The 20,611-nt window shown below is 43.9% G+C and overlaps 1 long non-coding RNA gene across 1 annotated transcript in view; it reads left to right on the forward strand.

Moving 5' to 3' along the window:
• Positions 1 to 2,591: 2,591 nt before the first annotated feature.
• The window catches only part of LOC144826216 (uncharacterized), a 167,431-nt gene continuing 149,411 nt past the window's right edge, over positions 2,592 to 20,611 (forward strand). Inside the window, exons 1-2 of the long non-coding RNA XR_013609712.1 lie at positions 2,592 to 2,645; positions 2,738 to 2,816. This is a non-coding gene — a long non-coding RNA (uncharacterized LOC144826216). The remainder of the gene's footprint in view (positions 2,646 to 2,737; positions 2,817 to 20,611) is intronic.

Consider the following 20,611-nt stretch of genomic DNA (forward strand, 5'->3'; position numbering starts at 1 on the left):
CAACACAGTTTTTACAACGCATGCTGTTACAACGCATAGCGCTTAGGGGTGGTGGATAGTGAATAGTTTAATTTACTATTCCAACTCCAGTCCCCGTGGACAGTAGGGAAGGTGTTGAATAGTAAATTAAATCTATTCCCTATCCTAGAGCGCCCCCCAGCGCAATGCATTGTAATGACATGCGTTGTAATAGTTGCGTCGTAAAGGCACTGCGTGGTAAAAGTTGCGTTGTAAAGGATGTTTCCCACTACGGTCACATATAAGCAAAAGACTATTATTTAACTATTATCAAAGTACACAAAATATTTGGAAAAAAATATATATATTTCATATGCAGCCTGAAATGGAATTTTCCAAAATAAGTATCTAATAAAATCATCCCAAAGTAACACAATAAAGAGAATGTAAATAACAGCGACTCACATGAATCTGGGGTTCTTGTGAAGAATCAAAGAGACGAGGTCTGTCTTGAAATGACTTGGCAAACCTTGATAAGCTGCCAAGCCCACTCGTACTCTAATGAAAACGCCCTTAAAATACCTAGATTTAATATTAGGTAAATAATCGATTCCTGTACATCTATTCAAGTATTTTTATGTAAGTAAGTAAAAGCACGGCACAGAAACCCATAAAGTCAGTCATAATGCCATTTTATAAATTGGCTCCCATGTCTGGAAGAGCATTACCCGTTATAACTCCATAAAAGATGTCACAGACTTCAAATACATTTGCCGACTTCCTAGAGGAGTGAAACTTTTGAATGAGCCCGCATTTATTTCGAAAAGGGGGTCTGGTCTTGGCAGGAATAATCGTAATCTTAATACTGTGTGCACAGAGTACCCGCATTATCGGGCCACCCCACACCGAGTAATGGAGTGCCATGTATGCGGCAAAAAGTCATAAAAGCAAAAAGGGCATTATCCATTACAAATCCAAAACAGGTAACAAACATAAAAAACATTCGCCGACTTTCTAGAGGAATGAAACTTTTCAAATCGGCCCGTATTTTTTCGAAAAACAGGTAGGGTTTTAACGGAAATAATCGTGGTCTTAATAATGTGTGCACTGGGTACCCGCATGGCCGCGCTACCCCCACATCGAGTAATAGGGTGCCATATATAAGGCAACGCCATAGGGGTATTTATCAAAATTCGACACACATGCAGTTTGTGTGCTTTGATAATAGTTAAATAAATTGTCTTTTGCTTATATGTGACCGTAGTAGATGGTATTCCTTGACAGTATTCACGTTTTTGATATTAATAAATCCCTGTCTTTGATCTGCTCTTTCTCAAAGAATATACTACATGCACAACTATGTCCAATCGTGCTTATATTTATGTAAAATGAGGATTTCTTAGTTGCTTCCTCTATGTTACAGGTTGCTCCAATATATCTTATTGCCCTGGAACTTCATCCTACGTGAATTGGTCCTGACTATACTGGGTTCATGCACTAATATTCGTGCAACATATTTCTTCCTTTTTGACTTTTGGTGAGATTTTGTACTTTCTCACCTTTGTGTGCCCGACTTTTGACTGGTATTCTTTTCAAATATATATATATATATATATATTTATGCTTTTTTTTTATAATCGTTCCCTTTCCTTCTTCCCCTTTTGTCCCATGACAGTTTTTTATTGCTCACTTGGATTGCGATTGACCCATAAGTTGTCTATTTGGTCTGGGCCAGTTAACTACTGCTGGTGCAATATCCTTTTGACTCTGGTGAGATTGTTCTCCTGTTATTTACTTTGTTGTATGTCCTATTTTATTAGCCAAACATACTTTCTAGGGTTCTTTCACTCTCCCTGTTTAGGTCTCCCGTACATCTCCCCCCGTAGTCCATGTCCACGAGTAAGTCTTTATTTTAGGATGTAACAAATATCCATTATGGATAGGAATCAATGTTTATTGTATTCTGATCTGGGACCTTCTTGAGTTTCATTTAATTGTTTGTTGTATTCCTTCCACTCCCTTTTTGTCAGTATAAAAGATTTATTATGAATATTGTGTATGTCCCTAGTATACCTCATGACATCATTGTGATTTTTGTGTATAAATGGATTGTTTGTGTTATTTTATGTCATTTTTGTACTGTATTTTTATTGATGTATATATATGTTTCACGTTGTTTTCAGCTCTGACGAAGCTCCCAAGGTGGGGAGCGAAACGCGTTGGCTGTCCTGTGCACCCTTAAAAACTAAAAAGTTCAATAAAAAGAAGAACCTACTTTCAAAACACTTGGCCTTTGTGAATTACTTTATCTTTGGTGCTGCCTCCACGCCTTTCTTTCAAGACTCAATAAAGTTATATATACCAACGAATAGACAAATGGATTAGAAACTACCCTTCCCAGCTACCCTAGCATTCCCAGAAATCTCCGGGACATGATTCGTCAGACGCTGGAACTGTGGACGGGCTGACGGTTTGCCGAAGGATTTTCAAGCTTAAAATATACAGGTTGGGGCAGAGTGTGACTAGAATTAGACTTTGGACATTAGTTGGACACGTAGAGTGTTGAAACCAGCAGCCGGATTTATGTGGGAATCTATTATTGTTTGTAGAATCCATACGAACGGAGAAAGAAGAAAAGACGGTCCAAGAGGATCAGTTGTCGAACCATTGGACATATAGCAAACAAGGTATGCCCATTTGATGTTTTAGGAGTGAATGCCAGTCTTAAGTCTCACCAGCAGCTGATGTGTTCAACATTCGTACTACATTTGCCCGGCAGGTTAAGTGAACCTTGTATCAGCAATCCCGCATCTGGACGTTCAAGCATAATTAAGAAGAACAATTGGAGACATCACTCGGTAAGTCCCTGATCGTGTAAGACACTCGAATATATCATTTATGACTATACAAGATTGACGATTTTGTAAGACTGGTGTGCTGTCATTTTTTGTCATTACTAGACCCCCCTTTTTTACTTTTGGCTCATCAGAGTTTGTCTGTCTCATGGATGACTAAGGTAGGATGCTCACACAGAGAAGGTGCTTTTAAACCGGTGGAACATAGATGATGTTCATATGAATAAAGAGTATTTGTTTCTCTCTCTTCTTTTTTTAGATTCTGTGGTCCTGATGAGAACCCAGTTACCTGTTTGGTTCGAAAAGCATCAACCCTTGTTGTGTTTTGTCAAACAAATATGTTGAGTAATAGTTCCTTTGTTGGTGCACTGTAAGGACGTTGTCATATCTGTATCTTAATTCTGTTGTGCTCCACTGTGAGATTTGGGTATAATTGGGGTATTGTTTGGCTTTTTGTATGGTGTTCCTCCCTGGGTTGTGGCCTTCTCAAGAAAATAAGTTATGTTTTGCCTGACCGGGGCGGGGTGTGTTTGTGTGGTGAGTGTTGAATGGGAATGTTGTAGTGAATGATTGGGGGAATGAGTGAAGGAAAGCATTGAGTGGGTGTGGTGTCTCTATGATGATGTTTGTTTATTAAGTATGTGTTCTTTACTTTCTCTTGAAATAGAATAGTGTTTGTGCATAGATATTTTGAAAAGTAATTTTAAAAAGCGTTTTTCAAAATAAAATAAAAAATGTCACTTTGATTAGTGTGGACCTGTTGGTTTAGTTTAATGGGTCTATATTTGAAGTAATTTGATAATTGGTACTCAGTGCTGACCTTTGTATTGTTTTGTTGTTATATTGACTCAGCCTTACTGAGTAGAGTCAAGGCCCTTTGGTGTTCTTTGATTAGGTTTTAGCATCAGTGATGACACCTGACAAGTTTTCACCTTATGTGGTACTCTGAGGTAGTTGAGCAGAACCTTTGGTAGTTTGGCATATTTATCATTATTTAAACAGCAACATTTTTTTCTTGAGTGGCACGTACAGTGTACAGCATTATGTACTGGTAAAACATTTAAAATTATAGAATTTCTATCAGCATATGGATCTCCATTAACATTAGTGGGTTAACTAGTTGCCTGTTTGTATCCAGCATTTTAGGTCTGGGTCAGAGACAGCTGGTTGATCTATTAGGCAGTGACTTTTACTTGCGCACACCTTAAAGCCAATTCGTTTGCAGAGCACTTAAGCCATGTTTCCTAAGCAGTTCCTCCACTGCAATGCATATTTGATATTTATTAGTTTATAGAGCGCACAAATACCCCCCCCCCCGGGGGTATCTCCACGCTATGGGCCTGCTACAGCCGGCTAGAAAAGGGGTATTAATTAAAACAGTACGGTTTTGAGAGGCCTTCTTAACTGTAAGTGATCCGAGCATTGCCGCAGATGGATGGGGAGCGGGTTCAAGTAAAGGGGGACTAGGTAGGAGAAGGCTTAACCACCTAGGCACAATTTAATTTTTTGCAACGTGGAACAAGAAGGAGAGACTTGGTACCTGAGAGTAGGGAACTGAATGGCAGTTATTAAGTGAATTTTTCTTCCAGGTAGCTGGTACCTTTGCCATTCAGGGATTTGTGTACAATGCAGCAGATCTTTAATCTGATCCGCTGCCGCACTGGGAGCCAATGCAGTTGCTGTAAAAGAGGGAGGGAAGCAGATCGAGGGCGCATTGGAAAGCAGGCATGCTGCAGTGTTCTAGACCACTTGCAATCTGTTTAGTGAAGCTACATTAGCTGAGATCCGAAAAGCATTGCAGTAGTCCAGGTGGCTTAGCACCAGTGCCTGGATGAGGGTTTTCCATGTAGTCAGAGGGAGGAAGGGAAATACCCTGCAAAGGAGAATTGACACATGGAAGCAGGCGCCGGTAGTGGTTGCGGCATAGTCCTTCATTATCAGTTTCTGGTCCAGGCAGATGCCCAGTTTTTTTACCACAGTCTTGGGAGCCGGTGCGGTGCCCAGCTTTAATGGCCACCAGCTGGGGGACCACCTCACAGAGGTATCTCCGAACAGCATGATCTCCGTTTTCCCTGCATTGAGATGGAGGGAATTATTCCTCATCCAGCTAGCAATAGCTGTCATGCCCTCCAAAAAAGTAAATTGAGCGTTGGGATTATTTTTGGTTCAGGAAATTAGGAGCTGAGTATCATCAGCATATGAGATTGGTACAGAGCCTAAATTCCTGAGTAATCCCGCTAAGGGAGCAACATAAATGTTGAATAAGGTAGGACTGAGGCAGGATCACTGGGGTACTCCGTTAGTAAGACCGATAGTCTTTGTGCAGAAAGGGCCAAAATGTATAGTCTGAGTTCTATGAGAAAGAATGCTCGACATCCATTGTAAGGTTGTCCCTTGGACCCCAATATCGCTGAGTCTCATGAGCAGAGTCTGATGAGAGACCGTGTCGAAGGCTGCAGACAAATCGAGCAGTATGAGAAGTACTGCTTGTCCGTTATCCAGGGACTGTGTAATATTGTCGGTGACAGCGATTAGAGCTGACTCCGTACTGTGCCTGGGTCTGAAGCCAAACTGGGATCGGTCAAGGCCGCTAGAATCTTCGACATAGTCAGACAGGTGTTTGTTGATGTTTTTTTATAATATCTTGCTCAGGAGAGGTAACTGTGAAATAGGACGATAATTGGATAAGTCATAGAGAGTGAAGCATCCATGGTCTTTTCTTGAAATTACCAGTTAAATAGCATAAGAGTACTCTATGATCTCGAACATGTATTCCCTTTATTTGTTATAGTGGGTGCTTGTAGTGAAGGATGATCAGGAACACAGGTAGTTGTTGAAATATATTTATTTAAAGTATGATGGTACAGGATAGTAGTATCTTCATTAAGTAAAAGTAAAGGAAATAATAACCCCACCAGGAGCAGGATGGTACCAGCTAAGCCCTAGCTCTCAACTTAAATCCTAAAGCTATGCAGCATTCTATTACATCTTCCCTGATGTCAACATTCTACAGGGCTAGGCAGGAGACTATGGGGAAGGAAGTATGAAGGGCAGTCACTACAGTGTTTCATAAGCAGTATCTATGAATTCCCTTCGGGCTTCCTTAGAAGCCAAACTCCACAACCATAGCCACTCCAGCTTCATCATAAGTCTTTTACAACATCCTGCATTCACAACCCCAATCTCTTTCCTCACAGTATAACTCACCCACTCACTGCTTCATTTATTCACCCACTCAGCCATGTAAATCTTTGATCGCACTCCCCACACCATGAGTTCTGAGACTCTCCGTTATCTCTTCACTTATAGTATCAACCTCTGTTTACTGTTTATTCATATTTGATGTATGCTGTGTGCTGGTTTAGGGTACCTCTAAGGGCCCAATTCTGATGCAGTTAGGAAACCTTCCCGATCGAATCGGATCAGGAAAGTCCGACCGACCAAGTATGATGCATCCGGATGCTTCCAGATTCGATTTGGTTGGACTCCCATTGACTTCTAAGGTTGCCTATGTTACTAACCGCATCATAATCTGGCCATCGGTCAGGAAGACACTTTCCTGATCCAATTCGGAAGAAGCAAATGCCGTTAGGAGGCCTTCCTAAGCGCACCGTAATCGGGTCCTAGGTGGGAATGTTTTCCTACCGCATCGGAATCAGGCCCTAAGTGTGTTACCAACCTTTGCATCCACACATATAATATTGCATACATCAATTACAGCAAAATAAGATATTCACGAAAAATAATCCAGGCTTATCAACTTTGTCTATGTTTTTGTATCAGACAACATACATTTGTTACAAAAGAGAAAACATTTCTCTGAAATAGCCCAGACCAGACTTATTGGTGTTGCCAATATTTGCACATGTTGTGCAATTTCTTTATAGAGACATACCTGATTTTCTGCTTTGGGGAAACTGAATTTGCTGCCAAGCCTGCAAATTCACCTGCCTCCGGACCTGCACCGCACCCAAAAGACCAGGCACCAGCAACAACCACCTCAAGTGCATCCTGCTCAACACCCGCTCCGTCCACAGAAACGCTGTCGAACTCTGGAACCTGCTCGACACAATATCACCAGACGTCGCCTTCCTCACGGAAACCTGGATGAACGCCTCCTCAGCGCCCGACATCGCCATAGCCATCCCGGACGGATACAAGATCACCCGGAGGGACCGCGTCAACCAGACCGGAGGAGGCATCGCCATTGTCCACAGGAACACCATCCGAATCACAACCTACTCCAACGACACCTTCACCGCTGCCGAGCATCTCCACTTCCAGATACACACCGACCCCAAGACCACCCTCAGAGGCACACTCATCTACAGACCCCCGGGACCACGCACCCAATTCAGCAAAGACATCGCAGACTTCATCAGCCCGCACACCCTCCCCTCCGCTAACTACATCCTCCTAGAGGACCTCAACTTCCACCTGGAGAACACCAAGGACTGCAACACCACCACCCTGCTGGACAACCTCGCCAACCTCGGACTCAAGCAACTGGTGAACACCCCCACCCACTACGCCGGCCACACGCTTGACCCCGTCTTCTCCTCCAGCAAGCACATCTCCTTCAGCCACTCCACCGGACTTCATTGGACGGATCACAGCTGCGTCCACTTCAGCTTCAGAAGAACCACGACCCACCACCACCCACAACAGGTTCCTCACAGGAGCTGGAGCAAGATCACCACCGACCAGCTCACCACCTCCCTCAACCTGAACCCTCCCGCCAGTGCAACGGACCCCAAAGAAGCAGCCCGCACCTTCACACAGTGGCTCACCAACTGCGCCGACGACCTCGCTCCACTGAAGAACCCTCCCAGCAGACCCGGCAGCAAGAAAGCCTCCTGGTACACCGACGAACTCAAAGCACCCAAGAAAAACTGCCTCACCCTTGAAAAAGCCTGGCGCCACGACCAGACCAAAAAAAACATGACTGCCCTCAAGAGCGCCACCCGCAAACACCACCAGCTGATCCGCACCACCAAAAGGACAACATTCAAAGAACGACTGGACAACAACACCCACAACAGCAAGTAACTCTTCAGCATCGTCAAAGAGTTCTCCAACCCCAACGCCAGAAACAACGACATCACACCCTCGCAAGACCTCTGCCACTCACTCACCACCTTCTTCCGCCGCAAGATCGCCGACATACACAACAGCTGCGGAGCACAGAACACGCACCCAACCACCCAACGAACGCCCCCCACCACCACCCTCTGCAACTGGACCCCAGTCAGCAGCGAAGACACCACCCGCACGATGAACACCATCCACTCCGGATCACCATCCGACCCCTGCCCCCACCACGTCTTCAACAAAGCCGACTCCATCATCGCACCCCAACTCCGGGACATTATCAACATCTCCTTCAACACCGTCACCTTCCCGGAGAGCTGGAAGCACGCCGAGCTCAGCGCCCTCCTGAAGAAACCAACAGCGGACCCCACCGACTTCAAGAACTTTCGCCCCATCTCGCTCCTCCCTTTTCCTGCCAAAGTCATCGAGAAGACCGTCATCAGACAGCTCGCCGCCTTCCGACAGCTCGCCGCCTTCCTCGAGAAAAACGGATCCCTCGACGCTTCGCAGTCCGGCTTCCAAGCCAACCACAGCACCGAGACCGCCCTCATCGCAGCCACCGACGACATCAGATCCATGCTCGACAACGGTGAAACAGCGGCCCTCATCCTCCTGGACCTATCTGCGGCGTTCGACATGTCTGCCACCGCATCCTAGTACAGCGCCTCAGCAACATCGGTATCCAAGGAAAGGCCCTGGAGTGGATCATCTCGTTCTTCGCCGGAAGAACCCAGAGAGCCCGCCTCCCCCATTCAGATCCGAGGCCACCGAAGTCATCTGCGGCGTACCACAAGGATCCTCACTCAGCCCCACCCTCTTCAACGTCTACATGAGCCCCCTCGCAGCCATCGCACGCCAACACAACCTCAACATCATCTCCTACGCCGACAATACTCAGCTGATCCTCTCCCTCACCAACGACCCCGCCACCGCCAGAGCCAGCCTACACGAATGGATGAAAGACGTCGCCGAGTGGATGAAGGACAGCCGCCTGAAACTGAACTCAGACAAGACGGAAGTCCTCATCCTGGGATCATCACCCTCCGCCTGGGACGACTCCTGGTGGCCCCCTGCCCTGGGCACCACCCCCAAGCCAACGGACCACGCACGAAACCTGGGCTTTATCCTGGACTCCTCCCTCTCGATGACCAGACAAATCAACGCCGTATCGTCATCGTGCTTCAACACCCTGCGCATGCTCCGTAAGATCTTCCGATGGATCCCCACCGAAACCAGGAAGACAGTCACCCAAGTTCAAGTTTCGAAATTTGTATAGCGCACTACTCACCCAGAGGGTCTCAAGGCGCTTGAGGGAGGGAGGTGCTCGGTTCACCCAGGTTCTCGTCACCAGCCGACTGGACTACGGGAACACCCTCTACGTGGGAACCACTGCCAAACTACAGTAAATACTCCAGCGCATACAGAACGCCTCCACACGACTCATCCTGGACATCCCTCGCCACAGCCACATCTCGACCCACCTGAGAGACCTGCACTGGCTCCCCGTCAACAAAAGGATCACAATCAGACTCCTCACCCACGCACTCAAGGCTCTCCACGACATGGGCCCGAAGTACCTCAACAGCCGCCTCACGTTCTACACACCCACCCACCAGCTACGATCGGCCAGTCTCGCCCTCGCCGCCGTACCACGCATCCGCAGAGCCACCGCTGGAGGAAGATCCTTCTCCTACCTGGCAGCCAAGACATGGAACTCCCTCCCCATCCACCTACGGCTGACCCAGGACCACCTCTCCTTCAGGAAAAAAATCAAGACCTGGCTTTTCGAGCAGTAACGGACCACCCCCAGAGCGCCTTGAGACCCTACTGGGTGAGTAGCACGCTATACAAATTGCTTATTGATTGATTGATCTCTTGCAGACCCTGATGTAGTACAATATTTTAATAGTCCCCGTTCAGGACTGCTTATAAATCCTGTGTTTTTATGGCAATATATTTAAAAATGCAAAAACAACAGTTGATGGACAGAATGCAGAACAATGTCATACATTCACCCCAGTACATGTGGAGAGCATGGGACTCAAGTCTGAGCATACCCATCCCACTCGGGGTGACAAATGCAAAAACAACAGTTGATGGACAGAATGCAGAACAATGTCATACATTCACCCCAGTACAGAGATCTGGGCCTAAATCCATCATTTTTTTGCACTCCACACCACCCCAGTTCAGATATGGCCATATGCAAATCAGCCTTGACCCTGTGCCTCATGGGAACAGTCCAGTCCGAACTGCCAAGCCATGTCTTTCCTGGACCGGAATCAAGCATCCTAGGACCGGTTTCTGGCTATCAGCCATCTTAAGCCAGGATAGCTTGACTCCAGTGGTGTGGAGAGCATGGGACTCACATCTGAGCATACCCATCCCACTCGGTGTGACAAATGCAAAAACAACAGTTGATGGACAGAATGCAGAACAATGTCATACATTCACCCCAGTACAGAGATCTGGGCCTAAATCCATCGTTTTTTTGCACTCCACACCACCCCAGTTCAGACATGGCCATATGCAAATCAGCCTTGACCCTGTGCCTCATGGGAACAGTCCAGCCCGAACTGCCAAGCCATGTCTTTCCTGGACTGGAATTAAGCATCCTAGGACCGGTTTCTGGCTATCAGCCGTCTTCAGCCAGGATAGTTTGACTCCAGTGGTGTGGAGAGCATGGGACTCACGTCTGAGCATACCCATCCCACTCGGGTGACAAATGCAAAAACAACAGTTGATGGACAGAATGCAGAACAATGTCATACATTCACCCCAATACAGAGATCTGGGCCTAAATCCATCGTTTTTTTGCACTCCACACCACCCCAGTTCAGACATGGCCATATGCAAATCAGCCTTGACCCTGTGCCTCATGGGAACAGTCCAGCCCGAACTGCCAAGCCATGTCTTTCCTGGCCCAGAATCAAGCATCCTAGGACCAGTTTCTGGCTATCAGCCGTCTTCAGCCAGGATTGCTTGACTCCAGTGGTGTGGAGAGCATGGGACTCAAGTCTGAGCATACCCATCCCACTCGGGGAGACAAATGCAAAAACAACAGTTGATGGACAGAATGCAGAACAATGTCATACATTCACCCCAATACAGAGATCTGGGCCTAAATCCATTGTTTTTTTGCACTCCACACCACCCCAGTTCAGACATGGCCATATGCAAATCAGCCTTGACCCTGTGCCTCATGGCAACAGTCCAGCCCGAACTGCCAAGCCATGTCTTTCCTGGACCGGAATCAAGCATCCTAGGACTGGTTTCTGGCTATCATCCGTCTTCAGCCAGGATAGCTTGACTCCAGTGGTGTGGAGAGCATGGGACTCAAGTCTGAGCATACCCATCCCACTCGGGGTGACAAATGCAAAAACAACAGTTGATGGACAGAATGCAGAACAATGTCATACATTCACCCCAGTACAGAGATCTGGGCCTAAATCCATCGTTTTTTTGCACTCCACACCACCCCAGTTCAGACATGGCCATATGCAAATCAGCCTTGACCCTGTGCCTTATGGGAACAGTCCAGCCCGAACTGCCAAGCCATGTCTTTCCTGGACCGGAATCAAGCATCCTAGGACTGGTTTCTGGCTATCAGCCGTCTTCAGCCAGGATAGCTTGACTCCAGTGGTGTGGAGAGCATGGGACTCACGTCTGAGCATACCCATCCCACTCGGGGTGACAAATGCAAAAACAACAGTTGATGGACAGAATGCAGAACAATGTCATACATTCACCCCAGTACAGAGATCTGTATTTATAAAAACAGGGCTGTTAAATGGACAAGCAACAAGAGACTAATCGACCTGAACCAGACGTTAGCGATGCTGTGAAAGAGGCTATTCTGCCTAAAGGGGTTTGGGTGATAGATGAATAACCCTGGTCATTCCCTATATCGGTGCCTTGCCTCCCCTTGGGTGTGACTGCTACAGGGAGTGTCTCATCCCAGAGCATGAAAAAAACTTACTTCTTTTGCCCTCCACCCCTAGTTGCCTGCCTTCACTTTGGACGGTACACATCATCCTTCTGACATAGGGGGTTTATCATAACTATGGCTACAGACAAAAGAGCCTAAACAGGTGCAACAGGGCAATATGGATCTGCATAAAGTCTGTGAAAGGGTGGTGGTGGTGAAGACGAGACTTTCTGAGGTGGAGAATGTATTACAGAACCAAAAAGGGATCTTCACAAGAAAAAACACTGATAAACTTTTTAAACTTCCTGGATAGAAACCTGATCCTTCATTAGGAGCAGAAATTGGGGGATATACACCACTAGAACTCCAAGATCATGATATTCCCTGTCTACAGCCTAGAAGGGCAACATCAGCGTTGTAAGTTTGACTCAGTGAAAACAGAACTCAACTCCCCAGAGTTGCAATATATGCGCTATTTTCAACTAAATTGAAGATCCTATACCAGGGAAAATCCCACTGTCATTTTGGCTCTGGAAGAGGCCTGGGCATGGCTAGAGGAACAACCATGGTTTCCATCCAGATCGCACTGGACAGAGACCCAAGACGAGAAAGAATGTAGTCATTGGATACAAAAAGAGACTTTCGACAGGAGTTGAAGAAATTAAAGATCCAACAGATGGGGGACCACATACACAGATTCAGACTCCAAACCTAGGACATTTAGCTCTGGAAGTGGCAACTGCAAGCCGAGGAGCACTGTGGTAAACTGACGGCGACAACATAAAAAAATGCCCAAGAGAGCATATCTAACTTTAGACATATATAACTACCTGTCCGCTCTCTTCTTCCCCCTTTCTTTTTACTTCTCTACACCTCCTCCTCATTTTCTCTTTTCTTCTTTCCTCTTTTCGTTTCTCCTTTTGTTTATGTTTCATTTGTGATTTGAATTCTATTTGAATAGCTGGGCCTGCAGCGTGTTTGTCGTGCAAGTTGCTAAGGTGAACACATGAGGAGGGTGTAGAGGCGGGTCTATAGAATAATGGTTTTTACTGTTTTCTACGAATTGCAATGGTAGGAAAAGTGTTGGATAGCAAAATAATTAAATTTAGTATTCCAACTCCAGTGAGTGCAACAGTAGGGAAAGTGCAGAATAGCACCCGGGTTAAAATTAATATTCCAACTCCAGTAAGTGAAACAATAGGGAAAGTGCTGGATAGAAGAGGGGTAAAAATTCTTATTCCCACTCCAGTGAGTGCAACAGTATTGAAAGTGCCGGATAACGGAGAGGTAAAAATTACTATTCCCACTCCAGTGAGTGCAATAGTAGGGAAAGTGCTGGATAGTGGGGAGTAACAATTTCTATTTAAACTCCAGTGAGTGCAACAGTAGGGAAAGTGCTGGATAGCGGAGGGGTAAAAATTACTATTCCCACTCCAGTGAATGCGACAGTAGGGAAAGAGTTGGATACCGTAGAATTGTTATTTTTACTATTCACACTCAAACACGTAAAACAAGTATATATATATATATATATATATATATATATATATATATATATATATATATATATATATATATATCAAAAAATCAAAAGAAATATTAAACAATATTACAAAAATTAAATTAAAATATATTAAATATATAGAAAGAACACATATTATAATATTGTTTACATATAACAAAAACCTACAAATACTATATATAATGAAATAATAAATACATTTCAAAATAAATATTTCTTTTAAACTAGGAAATATTTACAAATTTTCAATTCAATTTATTTATTATGTTTTGGCTCTCAACGAGGGCCACATAAAATTCACAATACAAATTACATACAGAGGGAAAAATTCAATCAACACACACGAAACTAATTGCATCCATTGACAAATAGACAAGAGAGAGCAATGTCAAACCTCTCCTGAACACCTTAATAAATAGCTAAAAAACCTTTAAAAAAATTAAAAATGTGGAAGCAAAACATTTCATTTGGAGGACAGTATAGAAATTGTAGAAAAGTATTCACATTAGAAATACCTAGTCGAAGACATATTGGTTTTAACCATTTAAGCCGCAATGGGCGGAGTGCAGGGCAAATCAACAAGACATGCATACGATCCTGAATACTCAAGTTACAAAAATTGCACATAGGAGAGGTTCCATACCATTTGGATAAAAGTAAATTTAGGGGCAGTAAATCATATCGTAAAAGAAACCATAATCTGCGAACACCATGTGGCATATTCCATGTGGCATAGGGTTGGGCCAACTTTTTTGAATTGAGGAGGAGGTCACAACCCCCTTTTTCTTGTATTGTATTCTTATCTGTTTGAAAACATAGTTCCCACAATGCCTGTTTTAGCAGGAGTTTTAGCTGTGTCGATGAGTGAAGGAACAAAACACTTTCATCTAACTTTAAAAATGACACAGCTCTTCTAAAGTTCCTTACTAATCGTGAGAACTCTTTAAAGTTGCCCAACAATTCATTTTTAAGGAGGGCTCTCATCGACCCTGATTCGGCTCTAGCCAAGCAAACCACCCATCTTACCAGGGCACATAGTCCCTGAACCCAGCTGCTCCTAAGACCGAAATCGAGCCTACATGCGGCCAAAGAACACGCGGTGTTGAGGGTAGATAGAGATCTTAAGAGTTTCCCTTAAATTTTGTGACAAAAATCCCAATGCTTCAGCTCTATGAGTTCTATGCCATATAATATCGTAGCAGGAATCTTTGCCCTATACACCTCAAGTAAACAGGCGAAGTGTCTTTTTCCAGTGGCAAGATAGAGGGAATTTAAACCTTTGCCATGAGCGAGGGCTTTACGTGAACTATGCTCGATATGGGGCCTCTCACTCAAATTGCCCGCAATTATTTTGCCCAAAAGGTATAAGATTTAACAACCTCTAATTTCTGGCCACCGATAAACCATCCAAAGTTTTCAGAACGGCACTTCTTTTTCCCGGCAATACACATAATTTTACTTTTAGATGTATTAATCTTCATAAAATGGGAATCCGCAAAAACATGTAGAGCTTGCAGCCGATTAGCGAGACCTTTGGGAGTTAAATCTAAAACAAGGATATCATCGGCATACATCAAACAAGAAATAGGGGTCCCCCCTACCACCGGAGCTATACCCACACAAGCTGACAAGGAGGCAGGAAGGTCTACTGTGTATAAGGAGAACAATAGTGGGGCAAAAAGACAGCCTTGTTCAAAGATGGAATTCTATGCGAGAGTCCCCTTTCGTCCCCTTGGAGAACACTGCACCACGTTTCCGTATGGAGAGCACGTAGAAGATCCAAAAGATAAAGTGGTAAACCAAGGGCTGCTAACTTTCTCCACAGCGTTCGACGATCAACTTTATCGAACGCCGTGGAGAAATCGATGAACGCAGCAAACACCACCCCCCCTCTCACATGTGTATATTTATCAGTAATCACATGTAGGGTGGTGAGATTGTCTAATGTACCGTGCCCCCTACGGAATCCAGTTTGTTCAAATGGTAAAATATTATTCTCCTCGATCCAATTGTCAAGTAAAATTAAGATACATTTAGCGAAGACCTTTCCGACTGAGTCGAGGAGAGCAATCAGACGATAGTTCATGGGGCTATCCCTAGCTCCCTTCTTAAAAATAGGGACCAATATACTTCCCCTCCAAGATGCAGGGACCATTTTAGTATCAAAGCAGGATTTAAACAATGGGTAAAGAATCTTACTCCATAGTAATGGTTCCTGTTTCAGAACCGTCATAGGGAGTTCGTCAGGTCCCATTGCGCCGGAGGAGCGCATGTTCTTTATGGCCATTTCTATTGTTTTTTCTATAGGATAATTAATCAGACCCTCAGATGTTAAGTCAGGGTCACTATCTGCAGCCGATGTTACGTTCCCTGCATACAGCTTCCGGATGTAAGAGGACCATACTTCTTCAGAAATAGGGATGGGGAGAGGGGTCGTTCTAGTACCACATCCCTTCCCAACTATGGACCAAAATTCTCCCGCTTTGCCACGCGCAACTGCTTCCCGCAAATTTATCCATACTGAATCTTCCTTCTCCTTTTTTAGTTTCGCTTTCAATCTAGTTCTCCTTCTTTTTAACCTCGATATTTCTTTAGCTAGTTCACCTGATCTACCTAAAAATTGCTCTCGCACTAATTTATTTATTTCCTTATTCAGGATGCGCAATGCACTAGGAAAAAATACCTTTTTCCTAGAACAACTAACCTTTTTTACATCTAAAATGATCTTCCTCATAAATTTTTCAAAATTAACAATTTCGGAACCATGCCAATCGTTTAGTTCCAATATAGTTTTGCATAGAGTATCATGCACACCTATAATGGCAGTTGGGTTCCAAAAACATCTACCCGAAGATCCATGGAAAGTAACCTCATTGTTATTAAAGGACCAGGACTCAGTGGGCGGAGGTTTTAGAGAAAGAGTTATAATGATTATGCTGTGATCACTCAAGGATGTAGGGGCTATCGTGAGATCCTGGATACATGGGAAAATGTCATAATCTGAGATCACATAGTCAAGAATTGAGGCACTAAAAGGGGACCTATGAGTGAATTTCGCGGGCACATCAGAGGGAAATCTCCCATTTAAAATGAGCCCCTCAACTGCCGATAATTCTTCCAGCAGAATCTTCCCTCTTTTATTAGTTATTATTTTGTCTGGAAAGAGGGATTGTGGGATAAAATAAGCCTCTTCTTTGGGTTTATTTCTAAATAGATTTAAACTAGCATTAGAAATTTTACAATTCAAATCTCCAACTAGGATAACTTCGGGTGGAGAATAAAAAGTTTTAATCTGTCCGATATACTGAAATACGTGCTTCAATAAAATATTAAAACGCTCTTCGGGAGGAATGTACACATTAATGATTACAACAGCAGACTTATTTAGAGAGCTGGGGAGATTTGCTATTGTTATAGCTTGAAAGAGATTACTTGGGTCAATATAATGCGAGAATCTCCAGTGCAGTTTATTAGATAACAAGCAAACGATTCCCCCTTTGGCATGACCTTTCTTAGATGGGGCAGCCGGCGCTTCCAACACATAGTAATCCTTCCCTACATAGATTTTATCAGTACACCATGTTTCTTGGATGCAAATCACATTTGCTCCCAGCGAGAATAAAAATTCTAGTTTCTCTGGACTACTATGTATCCCAGCTGCATTCCAGGAAATAATTTTCAATTGATTATTAAAGATGATGGAATAATTTGGAATTATCTGTGCTCTTAGTTGATAGGGCACTATGCAGCCAATTCCACTGATGATTATCCTCTGATGGCAAAGAGTTCTGGATTAGTGGAGGAGGCAATGCCTGGGAGACCGAACGTTTCCCCTTAGAGACCCAAATCTTTAGATCTTTAAAAGGAGAAAAAACCCCATCTTGCTTAACACCCTTTTGGGTCATCCTATGGGGTGAAGTGGTATTACCAAAACTAAAAATAGGCAGAACGTCAATACCTCTACATTGGAAATTCTCCGCTTGCTGTAATATCAGATTTACAATAATTTTAAAGTAAAATTTGACCCTTATACTTGATACACTATCTCCACCTAACAAAGAAACTAACTCAATATCATTGAATGAGGTGAAGACTTTCCAAGTCACTGAAACATTTAAGCAACCATGATCTATTTAAGGGCAAATCCACATCAAATAGAGGGAAAAAGTCCAAAACCAAAGTGTCCACATAAGACATTGATATTTTTGCCTGGGAAGAGAGGAGTGGGCATACACCGACCCCATCCATAGGAGCAAAAGTAGGAGCCAAAGTGTTGAGAGCCCCCGGTTCAACCGGAATAGTGCTCCTTGTCTCTACCATAGGAGGGGCAGTCAGCCCATGTCCACCCTTCTGAGGTAAGTCTTCCACAGTCGTAGGCAGAGTATTACAAAGGATCTCTGGACCATAATATGGATGGCAGGATTCACTTGCCACTTTTGTGGACACCAGGTTAGAGTCAGTGGCATTCTCTTCATTATCGGTTACAACAATAGAATTTTGGAAGATTATCCGCCTTTGTCTTTTCTTCCTGTATTTGCGCACAGGTTTCCTTTTTTTCCCTTTATTATTTCTATGTTTGCAGGTTTTTTCCTTTATTTCTTGATCATCATCTTGTTGCCCTTTTTTTTCAGGGATGAAAATTGGAAATAGTTCCTGTGCTACTTTACAGACTGAGACAGACAGATTTTCTTCCTCTATTTCAAGATCAGAGTTCTTTACACAATTAGTCGCCGCAGAAACTGGCAGGGCCGTAGCATTATTTTCTTGAACTATTACTGATGGCTTTATACCAGAATTCTCTGCAGGCGCATTTACATTCCCCGTTGCCAAGCTAATATCGGCCGCGGTGGAGGGGGCACTCCTCATTTCAGGAGCCTTTTGCAGCATTGTATTCAGTATTTTAGTGACAGAATCCAAGATACAATCAGAGCTGCCCACAAATTTGCGCAAAAGACATAATATGGAGGATAACAGATGTTCCAGGGCAATCAGAGATTCCGATATGGGTTTTTCGCCAGCAGCAGCAGAAGGACAAATTCCAGATAGATTGAGCTCGGGGCTCATAGAAACATTTAACAACGCGGACATGTCCTGCACATTTATAGAGGGAGTACTGCTATATAACAATAACCCAGATGGGGTGACACCCACTGATGGCTTAATGGCTTCTAAAGATTTCAAACTACCTGCATTCACATAATGGCCACAAAGTTCGAGGTCAATGGATGACAATGAGGGATCTCCACCTGACCTAACGTACGAAGTAGAGGCTTGTGGCGCTGGAGAATTGTTAGCTTGTTTTCCTTCCATAGAATGAACGTGAAGCTCAATAACACCATCAGCTTCGGAATGTACAAGGCTGGTCCTCGCAGTGGATTCTATTTGGAATGGGTCTGTCATTAGTGAAAGGGGGACCGAATTAACAACCATTTGAGTTGGGCCAACCTGTGCGACAGAAAGTAAGCCTTCGTTTTCAACAACAGATACTTTCCTATCCACTGCTTTTTCCCACAGGTCGAAAAGCTGACATTGTCCCTTTAGTAAAGGATTATTCACTGATTTGTTTCTTAGGGGGTTGGATTTTGTTTTTGCACAAGTCCTTCCCCCACTAATCTCCCAGAGCGAAGTTTCTTTGTCATCCTCTGAAAATTTTTTCCAAAGGGTGTCGTTGATGGAAAAATGTATATCCACTGAAAGTGTGATTAAAAATATGAATGGACCACAAAATGGGTATGATAATGGAGGAAAGTATGCAGTTGCCCTCCAATCAATGTCAATGGAGCGTAAACTGTCCTTTAATTTCTCAAGGGGACACTTCGTTTTAGACACAACACGTATATTTATAAGCAATTAAAAATAACCGGGCCCAGCCCAGCCTACCTCAGTCACCGAGGGCCACAGAGGGCCCGCCCTTTGCCTGGGCTTAGCTCCGCGCTTGGCCCCGCGCGCGTCCCGCTGCGCGTTTAGCAGCGGGACGGTAATGGTAATGAAGGGAAGTGGGAGGGAAGAGGACCAGCTGCGGCGGGTCTTGAGCGCAACGCCCGCTGGTCCTCGCAGTCCCGCAGGAAGAAACAGCGGCGGTAGGCGGCTCCTCTCCTGTTAACAAAGTCCCCAAAGTCTAGAGCCTCGAGCGGCGCCCGCGAAGCGGGGGCCGCGAGGAGTGGGTTAGAGATGAAGGGGAGAAGCACTTGGCCAGCAGAAGATAACAACAAAGTCCCTCGGTGATTAGCACAGTACGCAGTGCTCACAGCGCTCTGCTCCTTTATGCAGGTGTGATGTGGGCGGGAAGAGGACCAGCTGCGGCGGGTCTTGAGCGCAACGCCCGCTGGTCCTTGCAGTCCCGCAGGAAGAAACAGCGGCGGTAGGCGGCTCCTCTCCTGTTAACAAAGTCCCCAAAGTCTAGAGCCTCGAGCGGCGCCCGCGAAGCGGGGGCCGCGAGGAGTGGGTTAGAGATGAAGGGGAGAAGCACTTGGCCAGCAGAAGATAACAACAAAGTCCCTCGGTGATTAAATATTTACAAACAAAAAAATTCATTAAAAAATAAATTTATTAATTTTATTACCTAACCTATAACACCACACCAGTACGAAAACACTTCAAATTTATATTTATATTTATTTACAGATTTTAATATAAGTAATGATCGATTAAAAAATATTAGTAATGAAAACAACTATAAACATTTATTGACTACACACACTTTAACACTATAATTTCCACAACACATACCTAAATTAAACTATAAAATAGTAAAACACAATTAAAACGTATTTTAAAATTAAAAACAATTAACAACTAATAATTAAATAATTAATATGTATTTAATACCCACGCTTTACCCCTTCAAAATAAATACAAAAAAAGAAACAATTGCCCAAAATAATGATCTATTAATTAATATTAAAAACTATATATTAATTAATTAAAGACAAATTACTTTCCACCCTTTATTCCTATAATCACCACAACACACAACTAAAATAATTACACAATGACAATAACTATTTACCAATGTATTAATTAAAATTGATTAACAACAAATTATTAATTCATCAATTAAAAACAAATTCCTTTCCACTCTTCCCACCGACAATAACCACAAAACACACCTAAAATTGAACAATTACCAACATTAATTAACAATTAAGTAATTAAAATTATTTAACAATCAACTATTAATTAATTAATAATACAAGCGATCCTTGACCCTGTTTTCAGGTAGGCTGCTCCCCGCGCCGCACAGCACCACCTGTGTGC

Source organism: Lissotriton helveticus, chromosome 3_2 (assembly GCF_964261635.1).
Source record: "Lissotriton helveticus chromosome 3_2, aLisHel1.1, whole genome shotgun sequence".
Taxonomy (NCBI): Eukaryota; Metazoa; Chordata; class Amphibia; order Caudata; family Salamandridae; genus Lissotriton; species Lissotriton helveticus.